Source organism: Cucurbita maxima, unplaced genomic scaffold (assembly GCF_002738345.1).
Source record: "Cucurbita maxima cultivar Rimu unplaced genomic scaffold, Cmax_1.0 Cma_Scf00088, whole genome shotgun sequence".
NCBI classification, from domain to species: domain Eukaryota; kingdom Viridiplantae; phylum Streptophyta; class Magnoliopsida; order Cucurbitales; family Cucurbitaceae; genus Cucurbita; species Cucurbita maxima.
Window position 1 is genome coordinate 145,156 of NW_019272104.1, and position 17,749 is coordinate 162,904.

Here is a 17,749-nt window from a genome sequence, read left to right on the forward strand (position 1 = left end):
GGGAGAAGGAATTTCTCCACTCATTTCATTCATTCAGTGCCTGCGGTGAGGCACGACCCAAAACAAAGAAAGGGGGAAAGCTTGCTTGTTGTAGCCCTCTTTTGGTAGACTAGGCTTGGTAAGCGTAAGCTATTTAAGTAGGCTCTCGAGAAGGGTAGAATCTCAGCTCAGCGGAAGAGCCTGACTTTCAAAACAACTCTTAGTCAAGCGGGAGCGCCCAACCTATGGGCTTTTGAAAGGATAGGGGAAGGGAATAAAACAAAGAGAGTCACTCCTTTTAGGAACATGGCTTGTTCATTTACTTGCTCATTCACTCGCAGCTTAGCCAGAAGCGAGGAAGGGGGAAGTGTCGAAGCTTTGCCCCTTGCTTTACAGAGATTGTTATGAACTGACTAAATGACTCGATTCTCCCGGAACGCTAGCTAAGCTAATAAATAGTAATTAGTCCCTCAAATAAAAAAGCTTATTGATTGATTCAGGGCGTGGTCTTCCTTCTTAGAACCCATTGAGGGGGGCCTTAGCCCGGGAAGGGGAGAGTGGCCGAGCAGTCAAAAGCAACAGACTGTAAATCTGTTGAAGTTTTTCTACGTAGGCTTGAATCCTGCCTCTCCCACTTGTTTGTTGTAGACTGAAGAGAAGAGAAAAGAGGCATTTGTCATCGTAGGAAGGCCCAGCAAGCTTTGCTCTTTCTTTTTTTCCGTGGTGTGAAGTGAAATTGTCTCGTATTTCAGTTTAGAGAGGTTGGCAAATTACTACGATCTATAGATTCCCATCGATAGACAATCCCAACAAGAATAGAAATGAGTGGCTTTCGGTTTTGCTTGTAGTCGTTGTCTTTAGCTTATGTAGTGGTCGGCCTTCCCTTCCTACACGCACGCGCCCGCCAGAATGCCTCCTTGGTTCTGCACGAAGCCAAGCCAATACATACGATAGGCGAAGTCAAGACTCCCATTTCATAGCGCCTGGGGAACGCAAGTTTGATCGAGGATTGGAGAGGTGGAAGAAATCGGTATGAATTTATGAGTATTTGTGCGAGTAGTATGTGGTGAGAGTCGCACGTATGGTAACGAGGGGGGTTCGCGTCTATACGTGTATTGTGGTGTTTGGGCCTACCCACCCTATTTGTTCCATGATCTATGGGTCTACTGGAGCTACCCACTTCGATCAATTAGCCAAGATTTTGACCAGATACGAAATCAGTGGTGCTCAATCTAGTGGTATTTTTATCGGGATTCTATCTATCGCTGTACAAGATCACTACAGTTCCTTTTCAGGCGGCTGTAGGACGGACGACCGCCTATAGGTGGTAGGGTAGGATGGGTGATACCGCTCAGATTATGGCCAATCTTCCTAACCGCACGCGGGCCGGGCTTAGAGCGCGTGAAACTCATCACTACCTCGTAAGGGCGTTGAGACCATAGCATGTTACACGTAGCGCTGCTTTCTCTGTAGTCTTGTCACACAGCAGCTCGCCTAGAAGAGCCACTCGCTCTGTAGTGTTTTCACATAAGATAAGCACTAGCCCGCCTGATGGCCAAGCGAATCTAAGTTCTCTTCCTGTCAACTGTCCACCCAGTCAAGTGCAAAAAACACAGTAGAATCACGCAAGGTACCCAGTTGGTGTGCTTCCTGCTTGCGAGGAAAGAAAGAAGGGCGACAGGGTTGAGTTCAGATTTGACTGTTTGCAGCATGGGAGCAAATTACCCAAAAAAAACCCTGGGAACAATGAAAAAAAGATATCTCGGTAAAGATATCGCGAGATCCAACGGTGAACAGCTGCCCAAAAGAAAAACCGCCTGGAAGTCCGAGGACCTTTAGTACCCTACCCCCAACCACCTTCGCGCCAAGCAAGACCGCCCTTGCCCCTTTCCTTTCTCCATTTCGCCTCCCCTTCTTTCTAAGCTTTGTTCCAATCGAGTCTAAGGCAAAGCAAAAGTCGTTCGTATACCTCTTTTTTGACCTACTTGACGAAAGGGAACAAAGTTTCGTTTTCGGGTTTATGGATTGGATTCAGTCAGCTAAACTCATTCCTTTTTATTATGTTGTGACGGGTTACCAGCGAACGTGATAAGAAAAGGAACCACTACAAGGGGAGTAAGATTCGGATTACCTTGTTGATCGAATATCTCAAGGCAAGAACATTGTTTGAGATTCGAATCACTCCATAAGCAAGATCGATCATGTCTAGCTTGAATGATTCTTGTTGATCAAATATCTCAAGGCAAGAACACTTCCATGAGATTCGAATCACTCCACAAGCAAGATTGATCATGTCGAGCTTGAATGATTCTACATGCAACCTAAACTACATAGAATTGCAAAGAAACTTAGCCATTGGCTAAAGAAGAGCACAAATGCTTCTTTTTACTATATTTTTCCAAGTCTCTTACACATACAACATACATGGCTTTATATAGCCTCAAAATGAAACTACTAAAGTCATTCCAAGAGTTGTAACATTCATACCTAATGGCCATAATTAACCATTATGTAATTGTAACCTATAGTAAATAAAGTCTTAAAATACATAAATGAAATACAATAACTCTAAATTGTAACCCACCCAAAATTTATAACAATCAAACTTCATTTTTCTTCAATGTGGCATGAATTGAAACATCTTTTGATAATTTTGACAACCTTTTCTTCACATCTTCATTGAAGTATATTGTATGATTGATGTCTTTTGGTTCATATCAGAGTTTGTCTATTATTACTTGCAGGATCGGAGCATAGTCTTTCATCATCCTACCAAACTAAAGAAGTCACTATCAAGCAGTGAGCCCTTATTAGTTTAGTAAAGTCAAGCTAAAAAAACGAGAGATTAACCTGCGGTGCTACGCCCGGAAACTTATGAAGTAAGGCTCCTTCCTATTGACTAAAGGTGGATTCTTCGCTTTCCTTGAGAATGAAAGAAAGTAGCTATTCAGCCCCCTACTACTGACTTTTGATTTTGTTTGATTCAAAAGGCCAACAGCCAGCCCCCCCAACTAGTCGTATGAGGTGGGGTGCTTGTGGTAAGCCGCTTTGGATATGAGGAATTCCTAAAAAAAAGAAAAGGCAAAGTCCGGTATTTGACGAAGATCTTTCGATCAATAGATAGAATTTAGTGTTCGATATAGGGGATAGAATCCATTCTTTCTCAATTTGATTTAGAGAGAGATATATAACGATATCAAAACAAAGAAATAGGGAGATGATAAAGAATACATAGACGGAAAAAGGGATGTCTATTCTATTCCTCTTTTTTTCTTTTTCATTGCAAGATAGGAAACCTCATTTTGTCATCCCTACAGCTTTCTTTTGTATTGAATGAATGGCCTAGGACCTAAAAATCATCGCCTATGTTCACACCCCTCTTTCTTTGAATCAGGCTAGTAAAGAATGCCCGCCAAGTTCAGATAAGAAAATGCGTCCCCCAACCATTAAAGGCTCGACGAAGGGAGAGGAAGGAAAACGCTTTCGGAGATCAAGATTGGATTTCTTTTTCATAAAAAACGAAGAAGGCCGAGGATGGCCTACAGTGCGTCTTATCTGAAGGGAACACGCTTTTTCGAAAGCGGTGGTATGATTGTCGGGCCCTCTCCTCGTTCTGCCCGCTGGCCTATTAGGTAGGATAGCTGTCCTCGGGCTTTACCTGCCCTTTCTCATCAAGAATTCCGGCTTGGCCCGAGAAAGCACTGGTAATAAAAGGAAGGGGTCCATGTAGCTGCTGCGCCCGCCCCCTCCATAGTCAATGGGGCAACAGGTTCGGCATCCACTAGAAAAGAGAGAATCCACTTCAGATAACCATGCCTCTGCTAGGCGGCAGCGTGTAGAATAGCTGAGAGTGGACATTTTTGGATATATAATCCAAGTCGAGAGTGGAGTTACGGAAAGAGCCGTCTGATGGAAAACAACTTTCACTTTCGGTTCAGAGAGCACTTTTTTCGTTGATCATTCCTCGTTCCCTTTCGTGTGAATTCCACAGTGGCGAATTCTCAACTTGTGGGGCCCTATCTATTCCATCTCTCAAGCCCCGAAGAAAAACTCCCTACCCTTCGGACTCCATATCTCTTTTGACTCTATATATGTGGGCACTTGATATCTATGAGGGTTCACCCACCTCGGTTACAACATTCCTTTCGATTGCGCCTAAAATCTCTATTTTTGCTAATATTTCACGTCTTTCTATTTATAGTTCCTATGGAGCTACATTGCAACAAATCTTCTTTTTCTGCAGCATTGCTTCTATGATCTTAGGAGCACTGGCCTTCATGGCCCAAACGAAAGTCAAAAGACCTCTAGCTCATAGTTCAATTGGACATGTAGGTTATATTCATACTGGTTTCTCATGTGGAACCATAGAAGGAATTCAATCACTACTAATTGGTATCTTGATTTATGTATTAATGACAATAGATGCATTCGCTACTCAATTCTTTACAGATATGCCCCTTGGTCCAATACATTCAATGAATAGAAAATCAGCCACAGTGTATTGAGATATCAAGCCCTATTGTTACAGTCTATTACGTAATACTCATCAGGTGACAATATCTATTGGTTTCCTCATAGATATCTACCTCTTTTACGATATACCAGATCAATTGCTGAACTTTCTAAGGTATTTATATGAATTAGCCGGAGGTCATATGAAAGGGCTACTAAATACCTTAATAGGTTAAGGTCAGGTCATAGAAGTTCCGGTTCTGGGTTGTTTCAAAGCTGCTAATTCATAGATTCTTTCAAACACAGTAAAAGCATAGGTTTAGGATTGAATTCATTGACTCGACTAGACAAGGAATATCTTCTTCCATTCTCGTCAGGTGAAGAAAGGTTCAGTCAGAGCAAAGGGTTAAGTTTTCTTCTCTTTCTGTTTACAGTTAATAGCTTCCGGAATAGAGTCAAAAGGGAAGGTTCCTATCACCCAGCTGCTTTACCTCCTTCAATAAGAATCGTCCAGGGTTGAGATTGAGGACTAACTTACTTCAATCGAATGGATCGAAAGGTGAAGGATAATTAATCTTGTTGAGGTTCGGCTTTGTTTACAGTTTTTGAAAGGGAATATCAGAAAAGGTTCTCATCAAATAGTGCTTGACCTTCTGAAAGAGTCTTTAAAGGGGAAGGAGTTAAAGAAAGCTCAGGAAAGAAAAGATGAGAGAGAGACCGGCCGACCATATGTCTTGTTCTAATCTTTCTTCTTCTTTTTTTACAGTTCTATCTGGGAGAAGTTCAGTGAAGGCAATGGAATAGCTTTACCAAGTTCACAATCAAGATCATTAATCTTTCGGCTTAGTTACCGTTCAAGAAGAGGAGTTCAATTCGTACACAAACATCATTCATCGGCAGTCTTTGGTTACAGTGAATAAATAGGTAAAGGGAAGGTAATATCGATCGAAAAAGCTGAATGAGTAAGTACTGAGGAAGAGAGTCAAAGAGTGTTAAAGAAGGAAAAGTCAATTGAATTGTTTTACTACCGAGTGAAAGAAGGAATAAGGGTTTCAGGTTTTCGACTTTCTCTTTGGCTTTTACCTTGGGAAAGAAGGAGAATCAATCTTCGGTCTTTGCTTTGTTTATAGTTCCGGATTGAATAACGAACTCGAGAAGAGAATGAATTAATTGAATATGTTTTACTACCTAGTCTTTAAATCAATAAGTTCCAGAGTTAAGATCAGCCAAGCCTAGTTGGAGAGGTTCAGTCAAATGAATAATTAGTTGAGGATTAACTTACAAATTACCTTGTGCAAGAGTTAAAGAAAGAGAAGAGAAAGAGAAAAAAAGAATGAAAGAATAGTGAGGATTTACTTTAAGTTAAGTCTCATTCATCTTTGGATTGACTGATAGTGAACTCGAATTGATTCTTCTTGAGGATTTACTTCAAGTTCACTCTCATTCATGTTTCGGATTTACTTTAAGTGAACTTGAATCCATCTTGAGTAGTGATCTTTGACAGGGAAGAAAATGAATCGAGAGTATTGATCTTTTACAGGTTAATCAGGGAATAAAACTAAGAAAAACAAAGCTAGCTCGGTAAGGTCTGGTAATCAAGTGATAAATAAATAATAGCATATAGGTTAAGTTAAGGTTTAGCAGGCAATAGAATCAATACGTTCAGTAGTTCAGTCGCATTCAGGAATAAAGAAAGAGGAGCGCAGCAATGAGACATACGGAACAGGCCAGGACAGGACGGACGGAAAGAACCCCATTTACCCAGTTCTCAATAAGGGAAGGTCATAGCATAGAGGAAAAGAAAAGGAAATTGAATTGCTTTACCTCATTCAATCAGTCAAAGTAAGTAAGTAGCAAAAGGAGAAAGAATAAATAGGTAATTGAGTTTACGGAGTTCAATCAGTAGAAGCTTGAGAGAGAGTCTCCCCTCAAACAAACAAAGACTGTAAACTCGGATAGGATAGTCAATCGTTCAGTAGTTCAGGAATCCTAAGTTTCGGCTTTCCTCTACCTTCTAGAACAGTAAAAGAGAAGAAAGATAAAAGAGTAGAGTAGGTCAGAAGCAGGAGTGAAGTTCGTTCAGTTTCACATCTGGCTTTAGGCTTTCCAACAGTAAGTAAAAGGGGCTATTAGGATAGGTTAGGTTACGTATGGAGTGCAAGGAGAATGCTGCTCTCTTTCTCTTTTCTAAAGAAAGGTTACGGAGTTAGTTCAGGAGAATGAATAGAATATGTGAGAACAAGGAAGGCAAGCAAAGAGACTTTCGTTGAAGGAAAAGGTTAATGAGTTTACAAGAGAGAGAGGAGAGTCCAGTCAAGTCCATTAGAAAGAATACATAGGGAGAATGAACAGTCAAAGAAGGCAGGCAGCAAAGAATACATCTTTCTTACACGCTGGAAAAGTAAAAGAAAGGGAAAGGGGCCAAGCAAACAAAGCAAGCAAAGCAAGTAGCTCGACTTAAAGCGAAGCGGCGAGACTGTAAAGAGGAGATGAGAGAGAGGGGCAAGGCAAGCAGGTTCAGTATCCATAGTTAAAGATCATGAATCAGAACAGAAGCTGGCTGAAGGGTCAGTAGTGATTGATTGAGGTTACACAGTGAGTGTGAAAGAAAGAGTCCTTGTTTGATTGATTGAATAAATAGAAAGAAAAGGAGAATGTAAAGTAGTTTCTTCTTTTTGACAGTTCAGGCAGAGGAAGGAAAAGGGTTAAAAGGGTGTTGGTTCGACATTCTCTTTTTGGTTTCTTCTTCTTTCTTTCATTCTCTAAAATACAGGATAATTTGTGTTTGTTGATTTCATTCCACTTTCCTTTACCTTCTTTCCTTTTATTCTCGTCAGGTGAAGGAGCGAAGCAATGAAACCGATAGGTAAAGGAGCGAAGCAATGAAATGAGACCATATGGAATAGATTCAGGTTCATCAGCTAATCGTTCAAGTTCAATTAGTCAGGTTACGGTTCAGGATCAAGACCCTCTTCTCAGCCAGCCTATCCATTTACCAAGGTTCTTCAGTAATAGTCTAGATAAAGAGTAGTGAAAGAGAAGTAGAATGAATCGGCCCAGCCAGCTTACCCTGCCAATCCAGTAATAGAGGAAAAGGTTATAGAGAAGGAATCGAGAGTCATCTTTGACAATGAAATCAGAGAGAGGAGAGAGTAAAGTCAATTCATTAGTTTACCTCGTGTTTGAAGAAGGTATATGAGAAAGAATCTTGTCCCCTGTTGGTTGAGTCTTGAAAAGCAGTTAACTCCTTCAATAAGGCAACAACGTCTTATAGGTTCCCCGGAGAATGCATCTTGTCTTTCTCTGATGATTTAGAATTGGTAAAGAAATATCTTTTTCTCTAGCTTTACCTTGTTCAAGAAAAGAAAGTGCTTTCCCTCCTTCAATAAGGTCAAGGAATAGAGGTGAATGAGCTTTCGTGTCAAACACTTCCTCTTTGACGGACTGAATAGGGTTACCAGGTTCAGGTGAATGGGCTCAGCCATGAGACCTTGTTGTAGAGGAGTCAAAGAAAGAAGGGACAGTCCGGTCGTAAACTCTCGCCTCAGTTTACTGTTCAAGAATAAATAGAAGTAGAAGTGATTGAACTTCTCTTTTAGTTTCTTAGATTACCCTGAAAGAAGGAAGGTTACTAGGAAGGGGAAGTAGCGAAGGGAAGGTATAGAGGTGACAGATTTCATAGGAAGAGAATAAGGGGAAAGAAAGAGACCGTAAAATAGTTTTACCTTCTTCTAGAATAGTTAATAGTTAAACCCTTGCCTTGGTTACGAGGTGAATGAGTCAAATCAGGTTCAGGTTCCGCCTAAAGAAAGAATATCCTTTACCAACTCTAGAAAGGTTAAAGAGTTTACCGAGTTTCCAATTAAAGAAGAAATAAAGAAATAGGCACACGACAACTTAAGTTATTTAGTAGTTTAGGAGAAAGAATAAAAGGAGTGAAAGAAAGAATGAATAAGGGAAGATTAAGTAGTTATTGAGAAGATAATGAATAAGTAAGGAAGGAGTATTTCTCTTTTACAATTCAAGGACCAGAGAATGAATCGGGAGGATTGACTTAATAGTTAATCAATTACCTCCACTACATTTTAGTAAAAAAAAAAATAGGGAAAGGATAACATTTTATCCAAAAAATATAAGGGAAAGATAGCTTTTTTTAATTCATGGTCCTAAAGTAAAGAGTGAAAGAAAGCAATGAGTGAAGGAGAAGATCAAGAAGCCGAGGGGAAGGAGCGGGTCATCCAACCCAGCCTATTTCAATTTCTTGGGCAAGAGTGAAAGAAGGCAGAGGTGAACAATCACTTCCTTATAATAAGAGTCTTAGTTTACAGATAGGAAAGAATACGAACTTCAGATAATGCTAATACTGGTGAAGAGGCAGGGTCAACAGGGTCATAAGTTTATAAGAAAGTCTATTCAATTAGAATAGGTTAATGAGCAGAAGGAATAGGGGAATGAATCCTAAGTCTTTACAGCGGGCAGGAGAGTAGTAAAACAAAGAGTGAAATCAAGGATTAGAGCGAGTTAGTTCATCAATCAAGGAGATCAGAGAACGAAGCCTAGCTAGGGGAAGTCTCACATTCATCTTTCTTACAGTCAAAGAGAAGAGACCGAGATTAGTCAAAGATTTAAGGTTGAGTCAGTCGAATTAGTGAAAGAAATAGGATCAGTCTAATGATTTGTTTCGGCTTTCCCTTGTTTACTTCATTCAATAACTTATGGTAAATAGTAGTAGGGTCCGGTGAAATAGCTCATTTCCTCTACGGTCAAGCAATAGAATTGTCTTTTGTCTGATTCTTTGATTCTTCCTTCTTCAGCTACCTACTAACTAAATGATTCTAATTCTGATCCTTTCTTTATAGTTGATTGAGTCAATTAAATCCTCTCCTCGGCAAGCTACTTACTCAACCGAAACAAACCCAATGAAGGAAGTAAGAAGAAAGGTCATGTAAGATCGTAAAGTCAAAAGGTAAGGGGTTTACAGTTATGGAATAAATAGGAAGGAGCCGGAGGAGGAGGATTCTTTGTCTTGTCTCCTGGATTTCATTCCTGTTCCTGAGTAAGTGAGGAGAAAGAGAAGTTAAAGAAGGCGAAGGTGTAGTAGCTAGCTCTTTTTTGCTTGAGTCTGGAAAAACTGCTAATTCATTTAATATCTTTCATTCACTATATAGGATAGGAGAGGGACACAGAGGTTACGGTTTAGTCGCTTCTCTTTCTCTTCTTTTAGTCATTTACTCTTTTCAACACTCCGGATAGGCAGAGGGATCTATATCTATCCCCTTCAATCCACATCGGAAACAAATTATTTATCCACTAGGGAGTCATCAAAGAAAGGAGGAATGGGCATACACTGGTTCGATAAGACAAGGAAGGAAAAACAACCACCGTTGGGTTCACTCAAGCGACCCGCCCTGCCAAAAAAGATGCAAAGACCAAGACCAAGTATTACCTTACCAATTCCCTTGAAGCTACTATCATTACCGAACGAAGCAGGCTTGCTCCAGCAGATCCCTTATAGTAAAGAAAAGCTAAAGAAAGAGAAGAAGAAAGAAGAATAAGAAATAGGAAAAGCAAAGAAAGAAAAGAGAGGGCTTCACCTCCTGCAAAGAAGAATCGGCCTACCCCCCTTGTAAGCTCTCTCATATAGGTTCCGGTTTAGGAGAAAGAGAAGAAGAATAAGAAATAGGAAAATAAAGAAAAGAGATTTACCTCCTGCAAAGAAGAATCGGCCGGCCTACCCTATAAACTCTCTCTCATATAGGTTCCGGGAGAGTGAGTCAATGAATTAGTTTACCCAGTACTGAGTAAAGAAAGAAGGGAATGAGGTAAACAATCAATCACTACATGAGTTTACCGTGAAATGAAGAAATAGGGACAAGAAGGCAGAGGATCTAGAGCTGGGGAACTTTCATCTTGAGTTCGCCTTTCCCGAAGAGCTACTGAATCTATTTACCTTCTGAAATAAGCAAACAAACTGACAGAGTTTTACCTTGGAATAAAGAAGTCATAGTAATAAGCTCGAGGGGAAGGAGCGAGGTGCACTTAGGGAAAGTAATATAGAGAGGAGAGTTTTTTGGTTTCTTTTTACTGTGAAAGAAGGTGAAGGAAGAAGATGCTTTACCCCTTGTTTAAAGTGAAACCCTAGTTCAAGAAGAATAGGACGACGGAAGATGCATGCAGCCAATAGCCTGATTTTCTTACTATTACATATTCATGTAACAGCAGCTATAAGCTATACTATATAAAATGCTAATTTGACTGTGTTTGAGGGGGGAGAAAGAACCAATAAGACTCGATCGAACAAAGAGAAGAGGATTTCATTCATTTCCGGAGTAAGTAGCTCCACTGTAAAGCTACTAATTCATTGATTCTAGAACTGTAGAGGATAATTCTGCTTTCGTCTTGACTTACCTTGTTCAAGAAAAGAGACCCATAGAATGAATAAGTTAAAGAAAGAAGGAAGAAGACAAGACGTTTTACCCAACCCTTGTAAAAAGATCACAATCAGCCAGCCGAAGTAAGGGGGAGAGAGAGAAGCCAGAAGGTTAATTAGTAATAGTAGTAGTAGTAGTCCAGGAGTTTACTGTTCCAGAAGGTGTAGGAGCTTGACCTTCTATCAGGACACTTTACTTACTTTGTTCAAAAGGGACAAGTGATTGAGTGAACCCGAAATTCATCTTTCTTACAGGCAGCAGAGTAAAAGAAAGGAAAGAATCAAGCAAGAGAAGTTAAAGAATAATATAGGCTCCAAAGCTTGACCTTCTTCTCATCCAGCTTGCCTAGTTCCCTTGTTCAAGAGTGAAAGCAAGTAAAGATTGAATATGCGAGTGAAGGAACCGGACAATGAAGTCCAATGCAGAGTGACTCTCCCCGTAAAGGAGAATGAATTCATCTTTCTCGAGTCTTGACGAAGGTCAGGTAATACGGTAAGCCAGGGGCAGGTTTGAGGTTCAGTCTTCTTTGTTTACCTCCTACTTCAATAAGGAATCAATAGGATCAGTCTTTGCAGTTCAATCAGGCCTTTTATTTACCGAGAAAGTAGACATTTCCTAATCAATGGTCCTTACTTAAAGTCTAATGATTCGTTTTGGCTTTGTTCCGGGTCAGGTTCAATAGTTAAGTCAATTCACTCCAATGCAGGCAGGGTTACTCTCACTCTCTTTTTCTCTTTCACTCAATAGGGTTACTCATGGAGTAAGTTAAGTAGCGAGACGAACGAGACTGGAAAGGATAGGAAGAACAGAAGCAAGTAACCTATTATTCTATTTTGACCCAGGGCGAAGAAGTCATAGCCAGCCAGCACAGGAGTTGACAGTGAAATCAGGTTACGGATCACAACACAAACAATTCCATTCCCTTCTTTCCTTCCAACGTAATTACCTCTACTAAAAAATGGCTCTAAACAGAGAGGAGTTCCAGAGTGAAAGAAAAGGGACAAGTTCAATAGCTCACAGGTCATATAGGTTCGGGGGCAAGCTCATGAGCAGTTCAAGAGTGAAATCCATCAAGAAGGGTTTCATTCAAGAGCTCAAGTAATAAAATAATAAAGGGGAAGGAGAAATAATAAGAACTATTTCGCTTTGTTCAATCAAGAATCAGAGAAAAGCTAGCCTATATATGTTACAAAGAGAGTGAAAGAAACCCAAGTTCAAGGGATTAAGAACAGTTAAATCTGGTTCCAGTTGGTTAGTAGCGAACAGAAGAAAGAACATAGGAGAAGGAGCTTGACCTGATGATAGTTTAGAGGTAAAGGTGAAGTAGGGAAGGAGAATGCATCCATCCTCAGTCTTTACTTACAGTTCCGAAGAAAGAATAAGAATCCATAGGAGAATAGAGAGAGGTTCGTTCAGTATCAGTAGTTCAGGAGTGAAGACGAAGAGAAGAGTTTACTGTTCAATGACGTCAGCAGGATTTTCTTGTCTAAAGGAATCCGTAAGAGAAGTCTAATGAATCAGGAGTCTCCTTGATTGTTGGTTGAGTCTTGAAAAGCAGCTAAGGAGTGCAACAACGAGACAGACAGGGGCTGGTTCAGTAGTTCATTCTAATTCTTCTTGAGTCTAAACCCTGATTAAATTGTAAAGAAAGGTAAAGAAAGTGACGGTTCTAGGGGAAGGAGTGAAAGAACTGACTTAAACTTAGTGCTTGCTTTAGTTCAAGAAGGTAGGTAGCTGATCTTGATTGAATTTGTTTCGTCTTTCCTTTCAGTTTCAAGAGTAAAGAAGAAGAAGAGACCATAAAGGATGCGTGGGTGAAGGTTCAGGAACAAACACAGACCTACAGACTGAGACGAATGGAATAGGGTTACGGAGCTTGACCTTGCTTGTTCAATCAGGTGATGGAGCTGAACTTTCTTTCCTTTCTCTCTCTTTTACCTTTACCTTGTTCAATCAGGATAATTAATGTTGAGTTTTGACTTACACAGTTCACACTCTCATTCTTGAATAACTCACAAGAACTGCACACTGTTTGGCGGGGAATTCTTGGTGAGTCTTTCTTCAAGAAGGACACAACTGAAAACACCTATTCTATTTACCTTGTTTAATCAGTCAAGGGTGAATGAGACCGAATGGAGAGGATCAAGAGAAGAGACCGACAATGAATAGGTTCAGGGTTCACTATTTGATTGAACGAGTAGGTCTTTGGTCAGGTATATAGAGTCAAAGGCAAGGGGAAGGAGTGAAGTTTGGTCAGTCTAACGAATCTTTCTTACAGGAGAAGGGGAAACTAAAGAATCGGAATTGAGAAGGAATAGAAGAAGAGAACGAAAGGATTAGATCAAGATTTATCATCTCTATGGTATGGGATTAAATTCAGCATTGACTTTCTTTGTCCTATGGATTGATTGAACTCGGCCGACGGTAAAGCATATTCAATAGCTCTTTTCTTTCACTTGGTAATTATAGGTGTTTGTTTGGTAATAGGGGTTCCCCGGAGAATGAATCTTGTCTTGTTTTTCTTTCTTTCGTCTTTCAAAGCATCTATATTGATTCTAAAACTTGAAAGGATAGGTTCCGGTGAGGGCAATGGAATAGTGAAACCGAGTTGGAGAGGTTAAGGAGCTAATCTTTCTTTCCTTTCTTCTTGACTTAATACAACATTACCTATTGCTCTCAAAATAAGGGAAAGATAGACAAAATTCATTCATGGTCTTTACAGTAAAAAGAGTGAAAGAGAAAGTAGATGAACGAGTCTTTGAATCAATGAAGGAGTTAGCAGCTTGACAGTGTTTGAAAGCCAAAACTCTTTATGTTATGAATGAGAGATGATAAGACACAACTATTGCCCATTCACCTCTATTCCTATTCCCTTCCCGGATTGAAGGGGGTAAACTCCTGTCCCTTTTCTTCTGGAACTGTAAGAAAAGAGGAAGAAACCTGACCCTCTACTATTCCCTTGACTTCTTGAACGAGGTAAATAGATAGTAGTAGTCTTTCTCCTGCCTGAATTGAATCACCTCGTCTTGGCTCCTCTCAAAAGGCATTACATTACTGGCGAGTCAATTCTCTCTCTCTCTTCTTACTCTTCGTCTTCGCTTCTTCCCTTCTAACTTCCGACCTTATCTCTATTGGCATCTTCCTCTTGGTAAACTGCTTAACCTCTAACTGAAGAAGACCTTCTGCATCTCTATTCGCATCTTAGTATATGTAGTAGACTCTCTGCTATAAAAGGAAGGCTTTTTGATCGCATCTGAAACGACTCCAAGTGCGTGCGTGTACATTTCCCTATCAATGCCCTTGACCTCACCTCAAGGGTTAGGTACTCTGGTCATTCTGAGTGTTTCATCAGCCAGGCACCCAACTATTTTGATTCTTGAACTGCTCTTTCCCCTGTAAAGCTGCTCCTTTTCCTTTCCTATTGAACAGTAGTAAACTCGTTCTCACTGCTTCCTCTCCCCCTTTCTCTTTTTCTTCCTTAAATCAGAGAGTAAGGACAACTAAGAGTTAATAACAAGGAAATAATCATTAAAGAAGAGAGAGATCTTTCATCATTCATTTATTGAGCTGTAAATAAAGACTCCTTATGTATGAATGAGAGTTTACAGTGAGGGGAGACTCATCAAGCAAAACAAGAGCTACTGTGACAGTCGAGTCAAGACTAAAGAAAGATTCGTCAGCCATAACAGGACTATTACTGATTAACCTGTCTAACCCTTTTATTCTATTCCTTCCTTATTTTTTATGTCATTGAACTCTCGGGGTAAAGCTTATTCTTTCACCTATTCATTATCGGAAGGAAAGAGACTCCACTCAAGCCGCATGATCCTTAACTCCTTGTTCAGTTATGGTTAGTTATTCAAACACTATTCTTTCACTCGGTAAAGCAACAGGATGATCAGCTCAATCACCTCTCCCTATGTTTAGGGTCATGTATGAGGTAATTACATTGGAAGTCCAGAGAGAGACTGAACAACTCTTTCTTTCTTGCTTGCTTTCACTCCTGCCTCTGACTGAAACCTATATGACCTTCGCTACTTCACCTCGGCTTCTCTCTAAACTAAGACTCAACTCACTATTCATGAGAGTTCACTCCTATCTATTCCTATTCTCTCGTTCATCTTTATCTATTCTCTAACCTGAACCTGACCAGAATGAAAGAAGAAGATATTCCTTTCTTTACTATCGAGTCAATGAATTAGTTACTTTACAAGAGAATTGATTGAAGGGAGGGGAGAAATGAAAGATTAATTTGACTTTTCAGGAGGGAGAGTACGAGAACCTTAACCTTATAATGGATTTGCTACTGAAAGAGAATGAACAGGGTAAACTGGACGGACTATTCTTCTTCACCTCTATTCCTTCCCTCAGAGAAGGAATTGATTGAAGATTACAGGAGAGTCAATTCATGAAATCCAGTACCAGATTGAACTGAAAAAGAAAGAGAAGCTGCTGAACCACCCCCTTCTATATTAGATTATTACTACCTTCACTTCTGGAACAGTAAACTCATTAACCTCTATTCTTTTCTGTGTTCGTTATTCGACTGAACTACCTAACCTCTCCCTATTTTTTAGGTGATGTAACTCGTTCTTGTGGCTTCTTCCTTCCTTGATATTACCTGAACCTTTAATTCGATTGAACTCCTCTGCCTACTTACTTTACTCCTCTCGTCTTCTCGTGGAGCTGCTTCGCATCTTTCCTATTCATTCTACTGAACCTCTGCTCTTTTGGCTCCCTCTTCTTGAACTGTCTATTTCATGTCTTCGCTCCTCTATTTATTTATTGGTCGAGTCGCTTCACTCATTCGCCTAACTATTTGTGTCTCATCGCTTTGCTCCTCTCCTCTCCCTGTTGGTCGAGTCGCTTTGCTCCTCTCCTTTGTCTCGCATCTTCGACCCTTGTAAACTATTTGCTTCTCTACTTACTCCTGAATCCCTATTCCCCTCACTTGACAGTCAAGTAAATTCATGCAAGAATCAGAAGAAAATGAAAGAGAAGTAGTTTAACCAACCCTTGTTTATCGGAGAAGAAAAGATAAGAGAATGAAATCAGGGAGACTGCTGTGAAGCCCGACAAGATTAATGATCAGCTCCTGAACCAGAACCTCTATTCCCGTCCCAGGCAGGGAACCTATTTAATAAATGAACTCCTACTCTTGAACCATATTGAACTTAAAAGGAAGGATTAGCTCATGAACCAAAACCTATTCATTGTTAGTCTCATTACTTCGCTACTTCACCTTTAGTTAGAGAATGCCAGAAGGGAAAGAGGAAGAAAAAAATATTAATGATCCTGAACCGTAACCGATAGAGAAAGAAGGTAGATGAAATATTAAAGAGAGTTTACAATCTTTGTTTGAATAAATGAATGAATTAGCAGCTTGACCTTACCTTGCCTTTGGAAGAAATAAATAGGGAAGGGACATCAGGCAGGTTCAGGGTGTCGGTTTCTTCTTCTTCTTTTCCTTCAGTTGTTTACCTCGTTCAATCAAAAGGGTTAATCTTGAGTCGAATTCATCCTTCTTACAGGAGAGGAAAAGAGTTCGTTCAATCAGCCTACTGTTTACCCCGAGTTTACTGTTCAAGAATCCATAGGAGAAAGAAGAAATAGCAATAGGTTTAGTAGTTCAAATGAATAATGTAGTAAATAGGTTAAGGGAAGGGAATACAGGGGAAGTCGCTCACTTCACGCCAACCCAATCTCTACAGGTGAAAAAAAGGTATTTCAGATAGAAGTTTAATCAGTCAGAGAAGAAAATTAAAGCAAAACAGGAAGGTAATACAGTCAAAAGTAAAGGAAAGAAAAACTCACACTAGAATAAAGAGAAAGAAAAGAGATTCGAGACGACCTACCTATAGCGAGAGGAAAAAAAGAGACCGTGTAAAGGTTGTTCAAGTTCCAGCATATAGTAGAATTGCTTTACCGACAGGTCAAGGAGAAGGTAAGTTTGATGAATCCCCCGCTCTACCCCAAATTCTTCTTTGCCTGACAACTCTCACCTGCTTTTTCAGTTCAATCTAGTAATACAGTATAAGGGGAGGGAAGGATTAATTCTTAGGAACCGAGCCGAGCTCAAGCTATCTATTTTACTCTTCTGCCTGTAAATTCTATTTGTTTAAAAAGCCTAGTTACAAAGAAAAGAGAGGTGAACGAGTAAAGTGGAATTAATCTTTCCTTAAACCTTCCGAAACAGAATAAGGTAATGGAATTGGGAAACCAACAGGTGAATGAAAAAGAGAAGAAAAAGAGTAGTGAAGCCTATGTTACCTTGTCATTGAATAACGAGGGAATTAAAGTATAAGGTTTCGATCAGATTAAATAAAGGGTTCCGGAGCGAAGCTACTTGACCAATAGATATAGACAGAGGATTTAATTGACTCAACTGTATTTGTTTGTTCGTTTTGATTTCATATTATCTTCTTCTTATTCTGTAAAGGTGAATGAGTTTACTGAGTTTATAGTCTTTGAAGGGGAATCCTCTAGCGAGAGGAAAGAATAGCGAAACCTTACTAGTGAAAGAAGAATCGTTTGTAAAGATAGAAAGGAGGAAGCAAACAAAAAAACAGCTACTGATGAGAATTACCTTACTAGTTATAAACCTGACCTTATTACTTCTTACTTTCATTCATGATGATTTGATTACGAGACTCATTCTTCCTTTATGCTGAGAATTCTGAAAGGAATCAAAAGAGAAAGACGAAACAAATGAAAGAGAAAAACCAATCGTTCGAAGCGTGACCAATAGAATAGGAAAGAAAAGAGACCGAGGTGAAGTAGGCAATCAATCAATCAATCCCCGCAGCTTTCCCTATTGATTCAAAATGCCAATAAAGAATACCCAAAACAACTAGCATCTTGAGACATTGTAGAATATGCTGGCTAAA

General features: G+C 39.8%; 1 long non-coding RNA gene across 1 annotated transcript; it reads left to right on the forward strand.

Moving 5' to 3' along the window:
- Window positions 1–807: 807 nt before the first annotated feature.
- Window positions 808–13,090, forward strand: LOC111472816. Its single transcript, XR_002715489.1, has 3 exons — window positions 808–996; window positions 5,410–5,412; window positions 13,076–13,090. It is a non-coding gene; the product is annotated as an uncharacterized LOC111472816 (long non-coding RNA).
- The last annotated feature ends 4,659 nt before the right edge of the window (window positions 13,091–17,749 follow it).